This window comes from Oryctolagus cuniculus, chromosome 3 (genome assembly GCF_051225735.1).
Source record: "Oryctolagus cuniculus isolate XC-2025 breed Fujian yellow rabbit chromosome 3, ASM5122573v1, whole genome shotgun sequence".
Taxonomy (NCBI): domain Eukaryota; kingdom Metazoa; phylum Chordata; class Mammalia; order Lagomorpha; family Leporidae; genus Oryctolagus; species Oryctolagus cuniculus.
Genome location: NC_142869.1, coordinates 64,930,741 through 64,944,534, shown reverse-complemented (window position 1 = coordinate 64,944,534; position 13,794 = coordinate 64,930,741).

Sequence of the window (13,794 nt, the reverse complement as noted above, 5' to 3'; positions counted from 1 at the left end):
TTTATTTTATTTTATTTTATTTTATTTTATTTGAGAGGTAGAGTTACAGATGGTGAGAGAGAGGGAGAGAGAGAGAGAGAGGTCTTCCATCCTCTGGTTCACTCCCCAAATGGCCACAATGGTCGGAGCTGCAACGATCTGAAGCCTGGAGCCAGGATCTTCTTCCAGGTCTCCCACAAGGGTACAGGGGCCCAAGGACTTGGGCCATCTTACATGGCTTTTCCAGGCCATACCAGAGAGCTGGATCTGAAGGGGAACAGCCAGGACTAGAACCGGTGCCCATATGTGATGCTGGCGCTGCAGGTGGAGGATTAACCTACTGCATCACAGTGCCGGCCCTGAAACCTTCTATTATTGTTAAACAGGTTTTCTGTCCCCTGCATTTCTTATAAATTAGAAATTAAATACGGACGTGGAATCAGAGCAAGCTTTATTTTTGGGTTATATCGTGTATCCCCTGAGCATCACATCAGAAGGCACGTAATGTCTACTGCTTCTGGAATGACATTGGTCAGTTGTTTAGGGACTGTCACTGGTCTCCCCACCTTACAAAGGAGATTCCTTGTGGGAAGACCGAACAGCGTGCTGACAGCAGCACTGCTGATCTTGGCTGGGCATGGCTGTGTGACTCTTCTGGTCTCAGCCAGCGTTCACTCACTGGTTGACCAGCTGCTGTCTGCTCCGGGATGACCCCCCACTGGGACAGCTCATCCACTTCCTGTGTGTCCTACAGTGGGCTTGCCCAGGCACCACTGTGTTGACAATCACAGGACTCCAAGGGTCTTCTGTATTTTAAATTACCCAACTCATTGAAAGATCGTTCTTTCTTAGCAAAGCAAATTCTTCATTAGCCTTCCAATTAGTTTTCAGTATGAGCATTCAATACAGATACAACATATGATAGATCTGACCTTTCTGAAATTTTGGCAGTTCATTTTGTCTCTTATGTAATAGGATAAGGTTTATTATTAACATTTTCTAGTCTTTGTACTCACATGGTTTCATAGACTTTCGGACGTGATTAAAGGTCTTTATCATTTTGTTCTTGAGCTTGTCAGTTCAATCCACACCAGAATTCTTTATTTCCTTTAATTTGTCTCATTGACTCTTTTCCTTCCTGCACAATTCTTCTTCTCTTCTTCTTCCTTTTGACAGCCCAACCTGATTCACAGACAGTCCTGTTTTAGCCCGTCTTTGGGAGATTCAGGACAATCCTGTTGAAGCCAGTGTTCATAAGCTTTTTTTTTATTTTTTAAATTTAAAATTTTTATTTAATAAATGTGAATTTACAAAGTGCAACTTTTGTATTGTTATGGCTCCCCCCCACCTCCCTCCCTCCTGCGGCCCTCCCCTCCCCCACTCCCTCTCCCATCCTGCCCTTCATCGAGTTTCATTTTCAATTACCTTCATATACAGAAGATCAACTTAGTATACACTAAGCAAGGATTTCAACAGGCTGCCCGCACACAACTGCACAAGGTATAGGGTATTGTTTGACTAGTAGTGTTGTTTTTAAGTTTCATAGTAAAACACATTAAGGACAGAGATCCTACGTGGGGAGCATGTACCCAGTGACTCCCGTTGTTGATTTAACAATTGGCACTCTTATTTATGACGTCAGCAATCACCCGAGGCTCTTGCCATGAGCTGTCTAGGCTATGGAAGCCCCTTGAGTTCACCGACCCTGAACTTGTTTAGTCAAGGCCATATCACAGTGGAGGTTCCTTCCTCCCTTCAGAGAAAGGCACCTCTCTCCTTGATGGTCTGTTCTTTCTGCTGGGGTCTTGTTCACCAGGATCTTTCATTTAGATTGTTTTTTGCCACCGTGTCATGGCTTTCCATGCCTGTGAGACTCCCACGGGCCTTTTAGCCAGATCTGAAACTCCAAGGGTTGATTCTGAGGCAGGAGTGCTGTTTTGGGCGTTTGCCATTCTATGAATCTGCTGTGTGTCCTGCTTCCCCTGCAGGATCATTCTCTCCCTTTTAATTCTATCCTTCATTATTTGCTTACACTGGTCTTATTTGTGAAATCTCTTTGACACATACCCTATCTTTTTGATCGGTTGTGTATTTATACTTATCACTTTACCAAATGCGCTGGCATTGGTACCTGCCTCCTTGGTAAGACTGAGTTGAAATCCCCTGGCACATTTCTAGTTCCACCATTGGAGGTAGGTCTGAGTGAGTATGTGCCGTCCTATATATCTCCTCGCTCTCTTATTCCCACTCCTATGTTTAACAGAGATCACTTTTCTGTTAATTTTAAACACCTAAGAATGATTGTGCATTGATTACAGAGTTCAACCAGTGGTCTTATGTAGAACAAACAGAGCAACAACAACAACAACAAAAATACTAAAAGGAATAAAATAGTAAGTTGTTCCTCAACAGTCTAGACAAGGGCTGCTCATGTCATTGTCTCTCATAGTGTCCATTTCACTTCAATGGGTATCATTTTAGATGCTCGTTTAGTTGCCATCAATCAGGGAGAACATATGATATTTGTCTCTTTTGGACTGGCTTATTTCACTCAGCATGATGTTTTCCAGCTTCTTCCATTTTGTTGTAAATGCCCGGATTTCATTGTTTTTTACTGCTGTATAGTGTTCCATAGAGTACATATCCCAGAGTTTCTTTATCCAGTCATCCGTTGATGGACATTTAGGTTGATTCCATGTCCTAGCTATTGTGAATTGAGCTGCAATAAATATTGAGGTGCAAACAGCTTTTTTCACCCCTTTAATTCCATTTGGGTATATTCCAAGGAGTGGGATGGCTGGGTCCTGTGGTAGTGCTATATTCAGGTTTCTGAGGATTCTCCAGACTGTCTTCCATAGCGACTTTACCAGTTTGCATTCCCACCAAGAGTGGATTAGTGTCCCTTTTTCTCCACATCCTTGCCAGCATCTGCTGTTGGTTGATTTCTGTATGTAAGCCAATCTAACTGGAGTGAGGTGAAACCTCATTGTGGTTTTAATCTGCATTTCCCTGATGGCTAGGGATCCTGAGCATTTTTTCATGTGTCTGTTGGCCATTTGGATCTCCTCTTTTGAAAAATGTCTGTTAAGGTCCTTGGCCCATTTTTCTATTGAGTTGTTTGTTTTGATTCTGTGGTGTTTTTTGATCATTTTATAGATTCTAGTTATTAATCCTTTAATGTGGCCTTTAGGAGGACAAGGTGAGCATGCACCAAGTTGTGAAATATGAAAATAGCGTGATGGCGAGCTCTGGCACAGACCAGAGAGGAGTCGCTCGGAAAGGGCTTAGAGGAGATAAGAATGGTGTCCCTAACGTTACAAGGGGCACTGCCAAATCAGTCATTTCTTCAACATTCACAGTATCTTTAGTCTCTTAGAGTACACAATAAGATTATATATTTTTCTTGACTTTACCAAGTATAATACCAAATATCTTACTATTTTATACTCTTTGTTCCAGTAACTTTTTTTTTTTTTTTGAGGCAGGACTCTCTCTGAGCCATAGATCACTTAAGGATCTTTTGAAAGCTATGGATCTTCTCCTTAGAAAATGTGCATTTGAGGCCGGTGTCGTGGCTACCTTGGCTAATCCTCTGCCTGCGGTGCTGGCACCCTGGGTTCTAGTCCTGGTTGCCCCTCTTCCGGATTCTGTCCCGGTTGCCCCTCTTCCAGGCCAGCTCTCTGCTGTGGCCCGAGAAGGCAGTGGAGGATGGCCCAAGTGCTTGGGCCCTGCACACCATGGGAGACCAGGAGAAGCACCTGGCTCCTGGCTTTGGATCAGCACAGCGCGCTGGCTGTAGTGGCCATTTGGGGGGTGAACCAACGGCAAAGGAAGACCTTTCTCTCTGTCTCTCTCTCTCACTGTCTAACTCTGCCTGTCCAAAAAAAATGTACATTTGAATATACACTTCAGTTTTGGAGTTTCATGGGCTTTCCAGAGGTCCTGCCCTCGAAGTGCTGCCCTGGGGAGTTGCTCATGGATTTCGGTTGCCCTAGAGCAAGGGGAAGGCAGTGAGGGTGGAGTCAAGTGTGTCCCTAACTCTGAGCTTGCCTTGAGGAAGTCAGGCAGTGTCTTCAGAACTTGGTTTCCTCAAGAGGTACAGACCAAACAACCCTCCGGATAGAACTGCCTCCATCCCTCAGCAGCTAATAACATGGCTGGAGAGATAAAAGGAATGAACACATACAAATTCAAGCAGTATTTCTTCCAATATTTCTCTCAAAAAATTTCAAACAGGAAAATAGAAAGAATTTTATAGTAACCACCACTTATTGCTTAAATTCTACCATTAAATTTTATCATATATATATGAATTTATCTACACATCCACCAATTCATTGTTTTAAAAATGTATTTCAAAGTAAATTACAGGCATCCTCATTTTCATCCTAAATACCTCAGCATACCAGGACTGGTACCTGCACCCATATGGGATGCCGGCACTGCAGGTGGCTGTTTTACCCTCTATGCCCCAGAGCCAGCCCCCAAATGCTTATTCTTAATTCCTGTACTCAGCTCTGGCTGTCACAGCAATTTGGGGGTGTGGCCCACTATATGGAAGATCTCTCTGTCTCTGTCTCTGTCTCTCTAACTCTGCCTTTCAAATAAAAACTGGATGTATATATGTAGAAGAATGAAATTAGATCCATACCTCTCACTATATAAAAACATCAGCTCAAGATGGATCAAAGACCTAAATTTAAGACCTGAGACTGTGAAGCTGCTGGAAGAAAACATAAGGCAAACACTCCAAGACATTGTTATCAGGGATGACTTCTGGGACAAGACTCCCAAAGCATGGCAACAAAAGCAAAACTAAACAAATGGGACTATACCAAACTTAGAACTTTTCGCACAGCAAAGGAAACAATCAAGAGTGAAGAGGGACCAGCGCTGTGGCATAGCGGGTAAAGCTGCCACCTGCAGTGCTGGCATCCTATATGGGTGCCGGTTCTAGTCCCGGCTGCTCCACTTCTGATCCAGCTCTCTGCTGTGGCCTGGGAAAGCAGTAGAAGATGGCTCAAGGGCTTGGGACCCTGCAACTGCATGGCAGACCCAGAAGGAGCTCCTGGATCCTGGCTTCGGATCAGTGCAGCTTCGGCAGTTACGGCCAACTGGGGAGTGAACAAGCAGATGGAAGACCTCTCTCTCTCTCTCTCTCTCTCTCTCTGCCTCTCCTCTCTCTCTGTGTAACTCTGACTCTCAAAATAAATAAATAAATATTTTTTGAAAAAAAAAAAAAAGAGTGAAGAGATGTCCAACATAGTGGGAAAAAATATTTGCAAAGCACCTGACAAAAGATTAATATCCTGAATATATCAGCGACTTGAAAAACTCAACAACAAAAACCAACCAATACAGTTGAGATATAGACAAAGAACTTCAGTGTACAGTTCTCAAAAGAAGAAATACAAAAGCCAACAAATATATGAAAAAATGCTCAACATCATTAGCCCTCAGGGAAATGCAAATCAAAACCACAATGAGATATCACCTTACCCCTGTCGGAATGGCTACAATCCAAAACACAGAGCGTAACAAATGCTGGTGAGGATGTGGGCAAAGGGGAACAATTATACACTGTTGGTGGGAATGGAAATTAGTGCAGCCACGGTGGAAAAAAGTGTGGCAATTTCCTAAAAATTTAAACATAGACTTGCCATATCCACTACTGGGTATATACCCAAAAGACTTGAACACAATGTATCAGAGACATCTGCACCACCATGTTTATTGCCATATGGTTCACATAGCCAAAATTTGGATCCAACCAAGATGTCCCTCATCAAGTGAATGGATTAATACACACACACACACACACACACTCAATGGAATATTATTGAGCTATAAAAAAGAATGAAATTCTACCATTTGCAGCAAAATGGACACAATTGGAGGATATAATTTTGAATGAAATAAGCTGGACCCAGAAAGACAAATACCACGTGCTCCCCCCTATATGTGGGAGATAGATTTAAAAAAAAAACAAAAAAGAAACACCTGTGTGCATCAGTATTGCTGCAAATAGAGTTTTGTAAAACTGTTTTATACCTTTGTCAAACCAATGGTTAAGAATGTCACACTATTACAGTTTTATGATCTGTGATTACTTTAAAAATGTACTGTATACGAGTGAAATGGTCATTTTTTCCAATCAATTATTATTTTAGCTGTTGTCTATATTCCCACCAAACTAGGGTCTTTTTGTCTTTTCCTTGTTAAACTTCTTATTCAGGGAAATAGTAAGCTTTTGTACTGTAATGTAAACTTAAAATATGTTATCTCAAAAACTAAAAAAAAAAAAGGGAAAGTGGTGGGGGGGAGAGAGGAAGAGAATATCATTACGTTCTTAGAATTCCATCTACAATCACATTGAATCTGTTAAAAACTAATTAAAACCTAAAATATGAAAGAAAACAAGAGTTCAAATAAGGATGGTAGCATACATACACACATAGGTGCATTGGACTGGACTCCAGCATCCTGAAGGCAACATACGGATGGCCATGTTAACGTCCTAATTTAATGCCAAGACGAGATAATAAATAATTGAGTCCCTGAACTGTATCAGCTTATAAGAATTGAAGAAAAATGACTAATACTGTATGGTTTCTCTTATATGAGGTACCTGGAAGAGTCAAGTTCATGGAGACAGAAAGTAGAATGCTTGTTACTAGGGGTTGAGTTGAAAGGGCTATGGGGAGATAGATTTTAACGGATATAGAATGTCAGTTTGAGAAGATGAGAAAGTTCTGGGGGTGGGTGATGGGGATGGTAGTAGAACAATGTGAATGTACTCAATGCCAATGAACTCCACACTTCAGTGGTTAAAGTGGAAACTGTTATGTATATTTTGCATTTTAACACAAGTGAATTCAGAGAATGGCAATTGCATGTCCTAGCGGAGTCCAACACTGAAAAGTATTCCAAATACTTCCTCTTGTTTAATCCTCCCCACAGCCTGATCAGGATGGTATTGCTATCTCCATCAGAGAAGAAGGAGAACCAGCAGTCCGAGAGGTGTTCTTATCCAAGGCCATGTGGGTCGTGAGTAATGGCCGCACACAGGCATTTGTATCTCCAAAGTCTCTGCATCTTCTATGCTCTGGCTGTACTACAGTGAAGAGAGGAGATGTACACTCTGCTCTAAGACATTCTGTAGCCCATGTTTTCAGCATGTGGCACGGCAGTGGACCACTGAGAAACACTGGCAACAGATGGTGAAGGCAGTTCTTGAGCCAAACAGTGCTCGAGTGAGGAGCCAGAGGCAGGAGCAAGCTCCCTAAGAAGTGGCTGGGGCTTTGAATGAAGGAACTGTGTTCAGTGCGAACCACGTGGAAAGACTCCTCATTGCGCACGGGCCTCCGTGCACAGGCAGGCTGTTGCCTACTATCACTGGGTGTTACCCGCTGGAGAGAGCACAGCTGAAATACCGTGTGTGTGGAGGTAAAACCAAAATTTTATATCTGTACTTTGGAAATACGAGAGTTTCATAAATACAAGGCATTAAAATGACTTAGGTTCTACAAAGCGTTCAGGGCAGAGGAACAGTTTTATCGGACTGGCCTCATAAAGCTCTCTGATTGCCAACATGTAGTGCAAAAAAGGAATTTGGTACGAACAACTCAGGGAAGCTTTGTACACTGCCAACTTGAACTTTTCTTCTTTTCCCACTAAAAGCATGTTTTGGAAAATCTATGTATGTATCCTATTGTACAAAGAACTTCAAAAGACTGAAGTGGACCACTGCAAAAACCTCAGAACACTGTCTTGAGAATACTTCAAATATTTCCAAAACACATCAGCATAAAACATCTGCACTGTAAATTAAAGATGCCAACTGGGCTGCCAGGAAAGGCAAAGTTTAATATTCCCAGATGTTCTTGTACAGTATCTGCGATACGTTGGCTGAGTAGGGTATGCACATTTGTACATCATAGTATTTTTTCAAAATGTAAATTTAGTCCCTGGAGATATAACAACAGAAAGGCTGAATCAATTGTTTGAAAAGTAAAATTCTTATTTCTTTTTTTTTGTTGGTAGTTTAAAATATGGGGGGAAGGGAGAGTACAAGAAAGCTAATTTCTTTGTTGAGTGGCATGTAAAAAATTTAGATAGTACCTCGAAAATCTTAAAAAAGCATATAAGCCCTGAAATGAATAGATTCTTATTTTGGCAGTGGTTATTCTCATTATCAGATCCTTGGAAGGATACAATGAAGTTAACCTTGAGACATTACTAAATAAACTCTCTTTCCGAGAGAATTTCTTTCTTTCTTTCTTTCTTTCTTTCTTTCTTTCTTTCTTTCTTTCTTTCTTTCTTTCTTTCTTTCTTTCTTTTTTATTTCTTTTTTTTTTTTTTAAGGATTTACTCATTTATTTGATAAGGCAAAGTTACAGAAAGGCAGAGAGACAGAGAGAGAAGTTTTCTATCCACTGGTTCACTCACCAAATGCTGCAATGGCTGGGGCTGGCCCAGACTGGAGCCAGAGGCCAGGAGCCAGGAGCCAGGAGTTTCTTCCAGGTCTCCCACGTTGGTGCAGGGGCCCATCTTTAGGTAGTGCCTAAGCATTTGGGCCATCTTCCACTGCTTTTCCCAGGCACATTTCCAGGAGCTGGATTGGTTTGGATTCCAGCAGAAGTGGATCCAAACCAAACCAGTGCCATAGGGGATGCTGGCACTGCAGGTGGAAGCTTAACCATCTATGTCATAGCACTGGCCCTTCTTTTAAGAGAATTTCATAGCATACTGCATTTTGAAAGCATCCTATTTATTCATTGTATTTTTAAAATTAAAAAAATTATTTATTTATTTGAAAGTCTGAGTTACACAGAGAGAGGAGAGGCAGAGAGAGTGAGAGGGAGAGAGAGAGAGAAAGAAAAAGAGAGAGAGGTCTTCCATCTGCTGGTTCACTCCCCAATTAGCCGCAACTGCCAGAGCTGTGCTAATCCGAAGCCAGGAGCCAGGAGCTTCCTCCAGGTCTCCCACATGGGTGCAGGGGCCCAAGGACTTGGGCCATCTTCTACTGCTTTCCTAGGCCATAGCAGAGAGCTGGATTGGAAGTGGAGCAGCCAGGACTCGAATCAGCGCCTATATGGGATGCTGGCACTGCAGGCGGCGGCTTTACCCACTAAGCCACAGTGCCAGTCCCATATTTTTTTAATTTTTAAAAAATATTTATTGATTTATTTATTTCAAAGGCAGAGTTACAGAGAGAGACTAGGAGAGAGAGAGAGAATCTTCCATTTGTTGGTTCACTATCTAAAAATGGCCATAACAGTTTAGCCTGGAGCTGGGCCAGGCTAAAGCCAGGAGACTGGAACTCCATCCAGTCTCTCACATGGGTGGCAGGGGCCCAAACACTTGGATTATCTTCTACTGCTTTCCCAGGCATGTTAGCAGGGAGCTGGGTCAGAAGTGGAGCAGCTGAGACTCAACTGACATTCATGTGGGATGTTGGCAATTCAGGCAGTCATTTAACCTGCTGCACCACAATGCTGACCTCAGCATCCTGATTGAACTCTGTTTTGAGTGTTCAAAACAAAATGAAGCATGGCAATTTCACAACGCCATGGAAGCTGCACCTACATAAAAGAAATATTTTGGAGAATTCAGTAATTCATAGTATCCTTGCCTTTTTGGGAGTTGGTAGCTTTAGACACAAAAGTGTAAACAGTTTCATTTGGTTTCCTACTACTTCATTCTGCTTCCTTCTGTTCCATCTCCCCTGCTTTAATTATTAAAAACACAAAAAGGGGAAATTTACAAGTGTGTATGTCCTTTGTACAGGTAACAGAGCTGAGGTTCCAGTCTCCAAATCTTTGGTATTGGGCAACAACCTCCAAGGAAGAGTGAGCAAACTAGGTTTTGGACTGTTACTAACCAGGTTGTGTAGCCCCCAGAAAATAATGTTGGCTCTCTGTAACTCTGCTTCTTCATTTTCAAAACAAGAAGGTTGAGTAAGACTAGATTTCCTGAAGGACCACGTTTTGTCAGATATCTGGGGACTCTGATTAGCCTCCCTGTCAATTAGCTACAGACTGAGATCACTGAGGTCCCCGTGTCCTTCCAGCCCTACCAGTCTAGGAACACCAGGAGTTACAGAGTGCCTACTATTTTAGCCTATCCTGCTAGCCAAAGAGGACACTAGAAACTTCCAGAGTTGCTCTTCAGTCTGGCTGAGAGATGGGTTAGATAGATAAAATTAAGGAAACAGATAATGTGTACTGGGTGGAGTGCAGTGTGTGGTAGCCAAGGCCCAGGGTGTTAGAAGGCCTTCAAAGATGCGACTTGAGAGAGTTATCAAGGTAGAGGATGATGAGGTCTTAACCAATGGGCTTAATGGAGTCACCAGAAATGTAGAAGCTGGAGTATTCAATGCCTGTCTTGGCATAATGAATAGGGAAGTTTGGCTGGAATGAATTGTATTATTATTTAATGAGCCTTTAATCCCAAATTGTGTACAGCAGCTTAGCTGTTATTTTAGTGAATGTGGTAGCTATTACTGCTATATTTAGCCAGCCTGTGGTACATCAGACTATCCAACTGTTTACAATTACTTTTATTAACCCTAGGGAAATTATTGATGTGTCTCAGAATGTAACATTGACACAGTGGAACAATTGGCAAATATTTATTGAATGCATATAGTGTGCAAGTCTTTATGGAGCATAAAGCTGAATTGGAAAGGTTCTTGTCCTAAGGGAACAAACGAGTTGCTGTGATAAAATGGCCTCAAGAAAAAAATAAAATGAAATACAAGACCATATAGCATATTGAGCACTTTAAAAAGTAAAACTTACAGCAACCCATACTTTAAAAAAGATCTTAACCATACCTACATTGGTGCATTCATGACCCCTCTAACTCTAGTTCTGGTCCAGGTCAGATCTCCTCGCAGACTCTAAGACAATATTTCTTTATTTTTTCATCCTTCAGATATCTACCTGTTTTCCCAAAATATACCAAACTTTAAGTTCCAAAGAGAATACATATGTGTTCCTTCCTCAACACCACATCACCACCAGCAAATATAAGAAAAACAGAAACCACTTCAGTTGTCATCCTCATCACAAAAACCCTAAGAAACCCCAACTCAACCAAACCTCAATTCTCTGGCAAACCTACCTCAATGAATGACACTACTTCCAACAACCTACACACAACGTCAAAACCCTGGGCCTCAGGGGAAGGGCCCAGTACAATGGGCAGGGACTGTGTTCTGGAAAGGGGAGGGTTAAGGACTTCATGGGAACAAGGCATGTGTCTGTCCTGTTCAGGGTATTTCTACATCATTTAGTGTAGTATCTGAAACTTAGTAATTGATAAATATTTGTTAAAATACAGGTTTTCCTATGTGTAGAAACCATTGCTTTATCAAAAGGGAAGAAAACATTGACAGTTGTCCTTTTGCTCTTGCATGGACAGTGTAACATTTGAGCTGCAGATTCTTGAACTGGCACTGTTAGTACTTTATTTCAGTTTTATCAAGAACCAGATAGATTTGGGAGAGCTGGCTTTGTTTATCATCTGGTTTCTTTTATTTATTTATTTATTTATTTATTTATTTATTTATTATTTTTTTTTGACAGGCAGAGTGGACAGTGAGAGAGAGAGAGAGAGAGAGAGAGAGAGAAAGGTCTTCCTTTTGCCATTGGTTCACCCTCCAATGGCTGCTGCGGCCTGCGCGCTACAGCCAGCACACCGCGCCTTTCCAAAGGCAGGAGCCAGGTACTTATCCTGGTCTCCCATGGGGTGCAGGGCCCAAGGACTGGGCCATCCTCCACTGCACTCCTGGGCCACAGCAGAGAGCTGGCCTGGAAGAGGGGCAACCGGGACAGAATCCGGCGCCCCGACTGGGACTAGAACCCTGTGTGCCGGCGCCGCAAGGCGGAGGATTAGCCTAGTGAGCCGCGGCGCTGGCTACAAAATGCTTTTGGAACACAGCCTGTCTGAAAATTGGGAAATCTCTGTGTTTTTTTGTTTGTTTGTTTGTTTGTTTTTAGGATTTTATTTATTTGAGAGAGAAAGTTATAGACAGAGAGAGGGAGAGACATAGAGAAAGATCTTCCTCTGTTGGTTCACTCCCCAAATGGCCTCAACAGCAGGAGTTGGGCTGATTCAAAGCCAGGAGCCTTTTTTGGGTCCCCCACGTGGGTACAGTCCTTGAGCCAATGACAGGTTAGCCCCCCACATAATACTGGAACCCTTGAAAGGTTGTGCCCTCTAAGAAAGAGCAGGCTAGCAAAAATCTGCCTACCAACACAGGGAGGAAACATGACAGCGTGCTTTTCATTGGTGCCCTGAGTGGAAAATAGTACTCATGCAAGTTCATAACCATGAGTCCTTATATAGACTTATCAGTCAGACTTACACCACCTGTAAGGATTCAGGAACTCCTTCATGCTGAAAAATCAACCTAAGAAACTGTAGGGAAGGCTGGGCTTGTAATGTAACTCCTCAGTGCTTGGTGGAGGCAAAATGAGTATTTCCAGAGTGATATACCCTTAACCTTAGCTGCATATCCATTCTATAATCAAAGTGTCAGTTTCTGGGTGAGGTCCAGCTGCATAAATCTCCATGAAGTGATGATAATTTAGATTAAATGGTGGAAGCATAGTGTTGGGGAGATTTTGTCCAATAGGAAACAAGATCCCAACCACCAAGTAGACTTGGGGTGGGCCCAGCAGTTGGCAAGGACGAAGGTGATTGGGAAGACCTTGTCAGGAGAGCTTGAGTCTAGGGCAGATGGCTCCCTACACAGGAGGGCAGTGGGTTACAAAATAATGAGGAAAGAAGTTGTGTAATGCACACTAGGCATGCATGGAAAAGATAGGGAGCAGAGAAGACGTAGTTCAAGGTTTGATACATTGTGATGCGTATGGGGTTTCTAACATATTGCCAGGCTTGGTCAGGACTTGCTCAGAACTTGAGCAAATTTAGGGTTGGAACCTAGGTGGAATTCCATGAGGCAGGCACAGATATGCTGTTTGTATGTCCACTTATCTCTAAACTGTGCAATGCCTTCAGTACTTAGAGAACAGAGACTCTTACACTAGCATTGGATAACACAGTAATTGCCATCCACTTTACTACAAAATATCATGCTATGCATTTCTTTCTGAACAAAATATGACTTCTATTTAAATGCATGTTGCATGTTGGTGAATTCATTTATGATAAATCCATCTGACTCTTTACTATCTGGTGTCCACTGTCACTATAATTTCTTTGAAGAAGTTTAAGAAAAGCAATTTTTTCCTTTGCTGATAGAGGAGAGTGATCTTTCATTTTAGAAAAAAAAAATTCATCGTGAAATTTCCAGAGGATTTTTTCCTAGTTTAGGATGTTTCCTGTTGTAGAGAGGGAATCCCAGTCAGCCCTGATCCCACGATGGCTGCCTCCCGTTTTCCATCTGCAGGTTCAGCCCGGGCTGGCTGCTCCCCTCTGGAAAGAGCCTGCAGCTGCCTCCCTCCCAGGGTTACGGGTCTGCTTCTGAGAACCACAGTGTCTTTCTGACCCTCTGGGGTCAGACTGCTTGGGAACTGATGCTGTCAGATTGCATCTGGGACTCCACATATTCCTGGTCTTTTTGACTCAAATGGCTCCTTGTTTTTCTCCCGTCCTGAACAGAGCCCCTCTCTTCTTCAGCCTATCCTCTCTCTGTGTCATCTCGCCTTCCAGCACTGGCACTTTTAGTACGTTACTCAGCTCGGGATGCACTGAGAAAACACGACCAGTGCTTTGCAACAACATTTCAGAGCTCCTGTTGTTTTCTATAAAATAAAAATAAAATTCTAGCTTCTACAAGAGGGA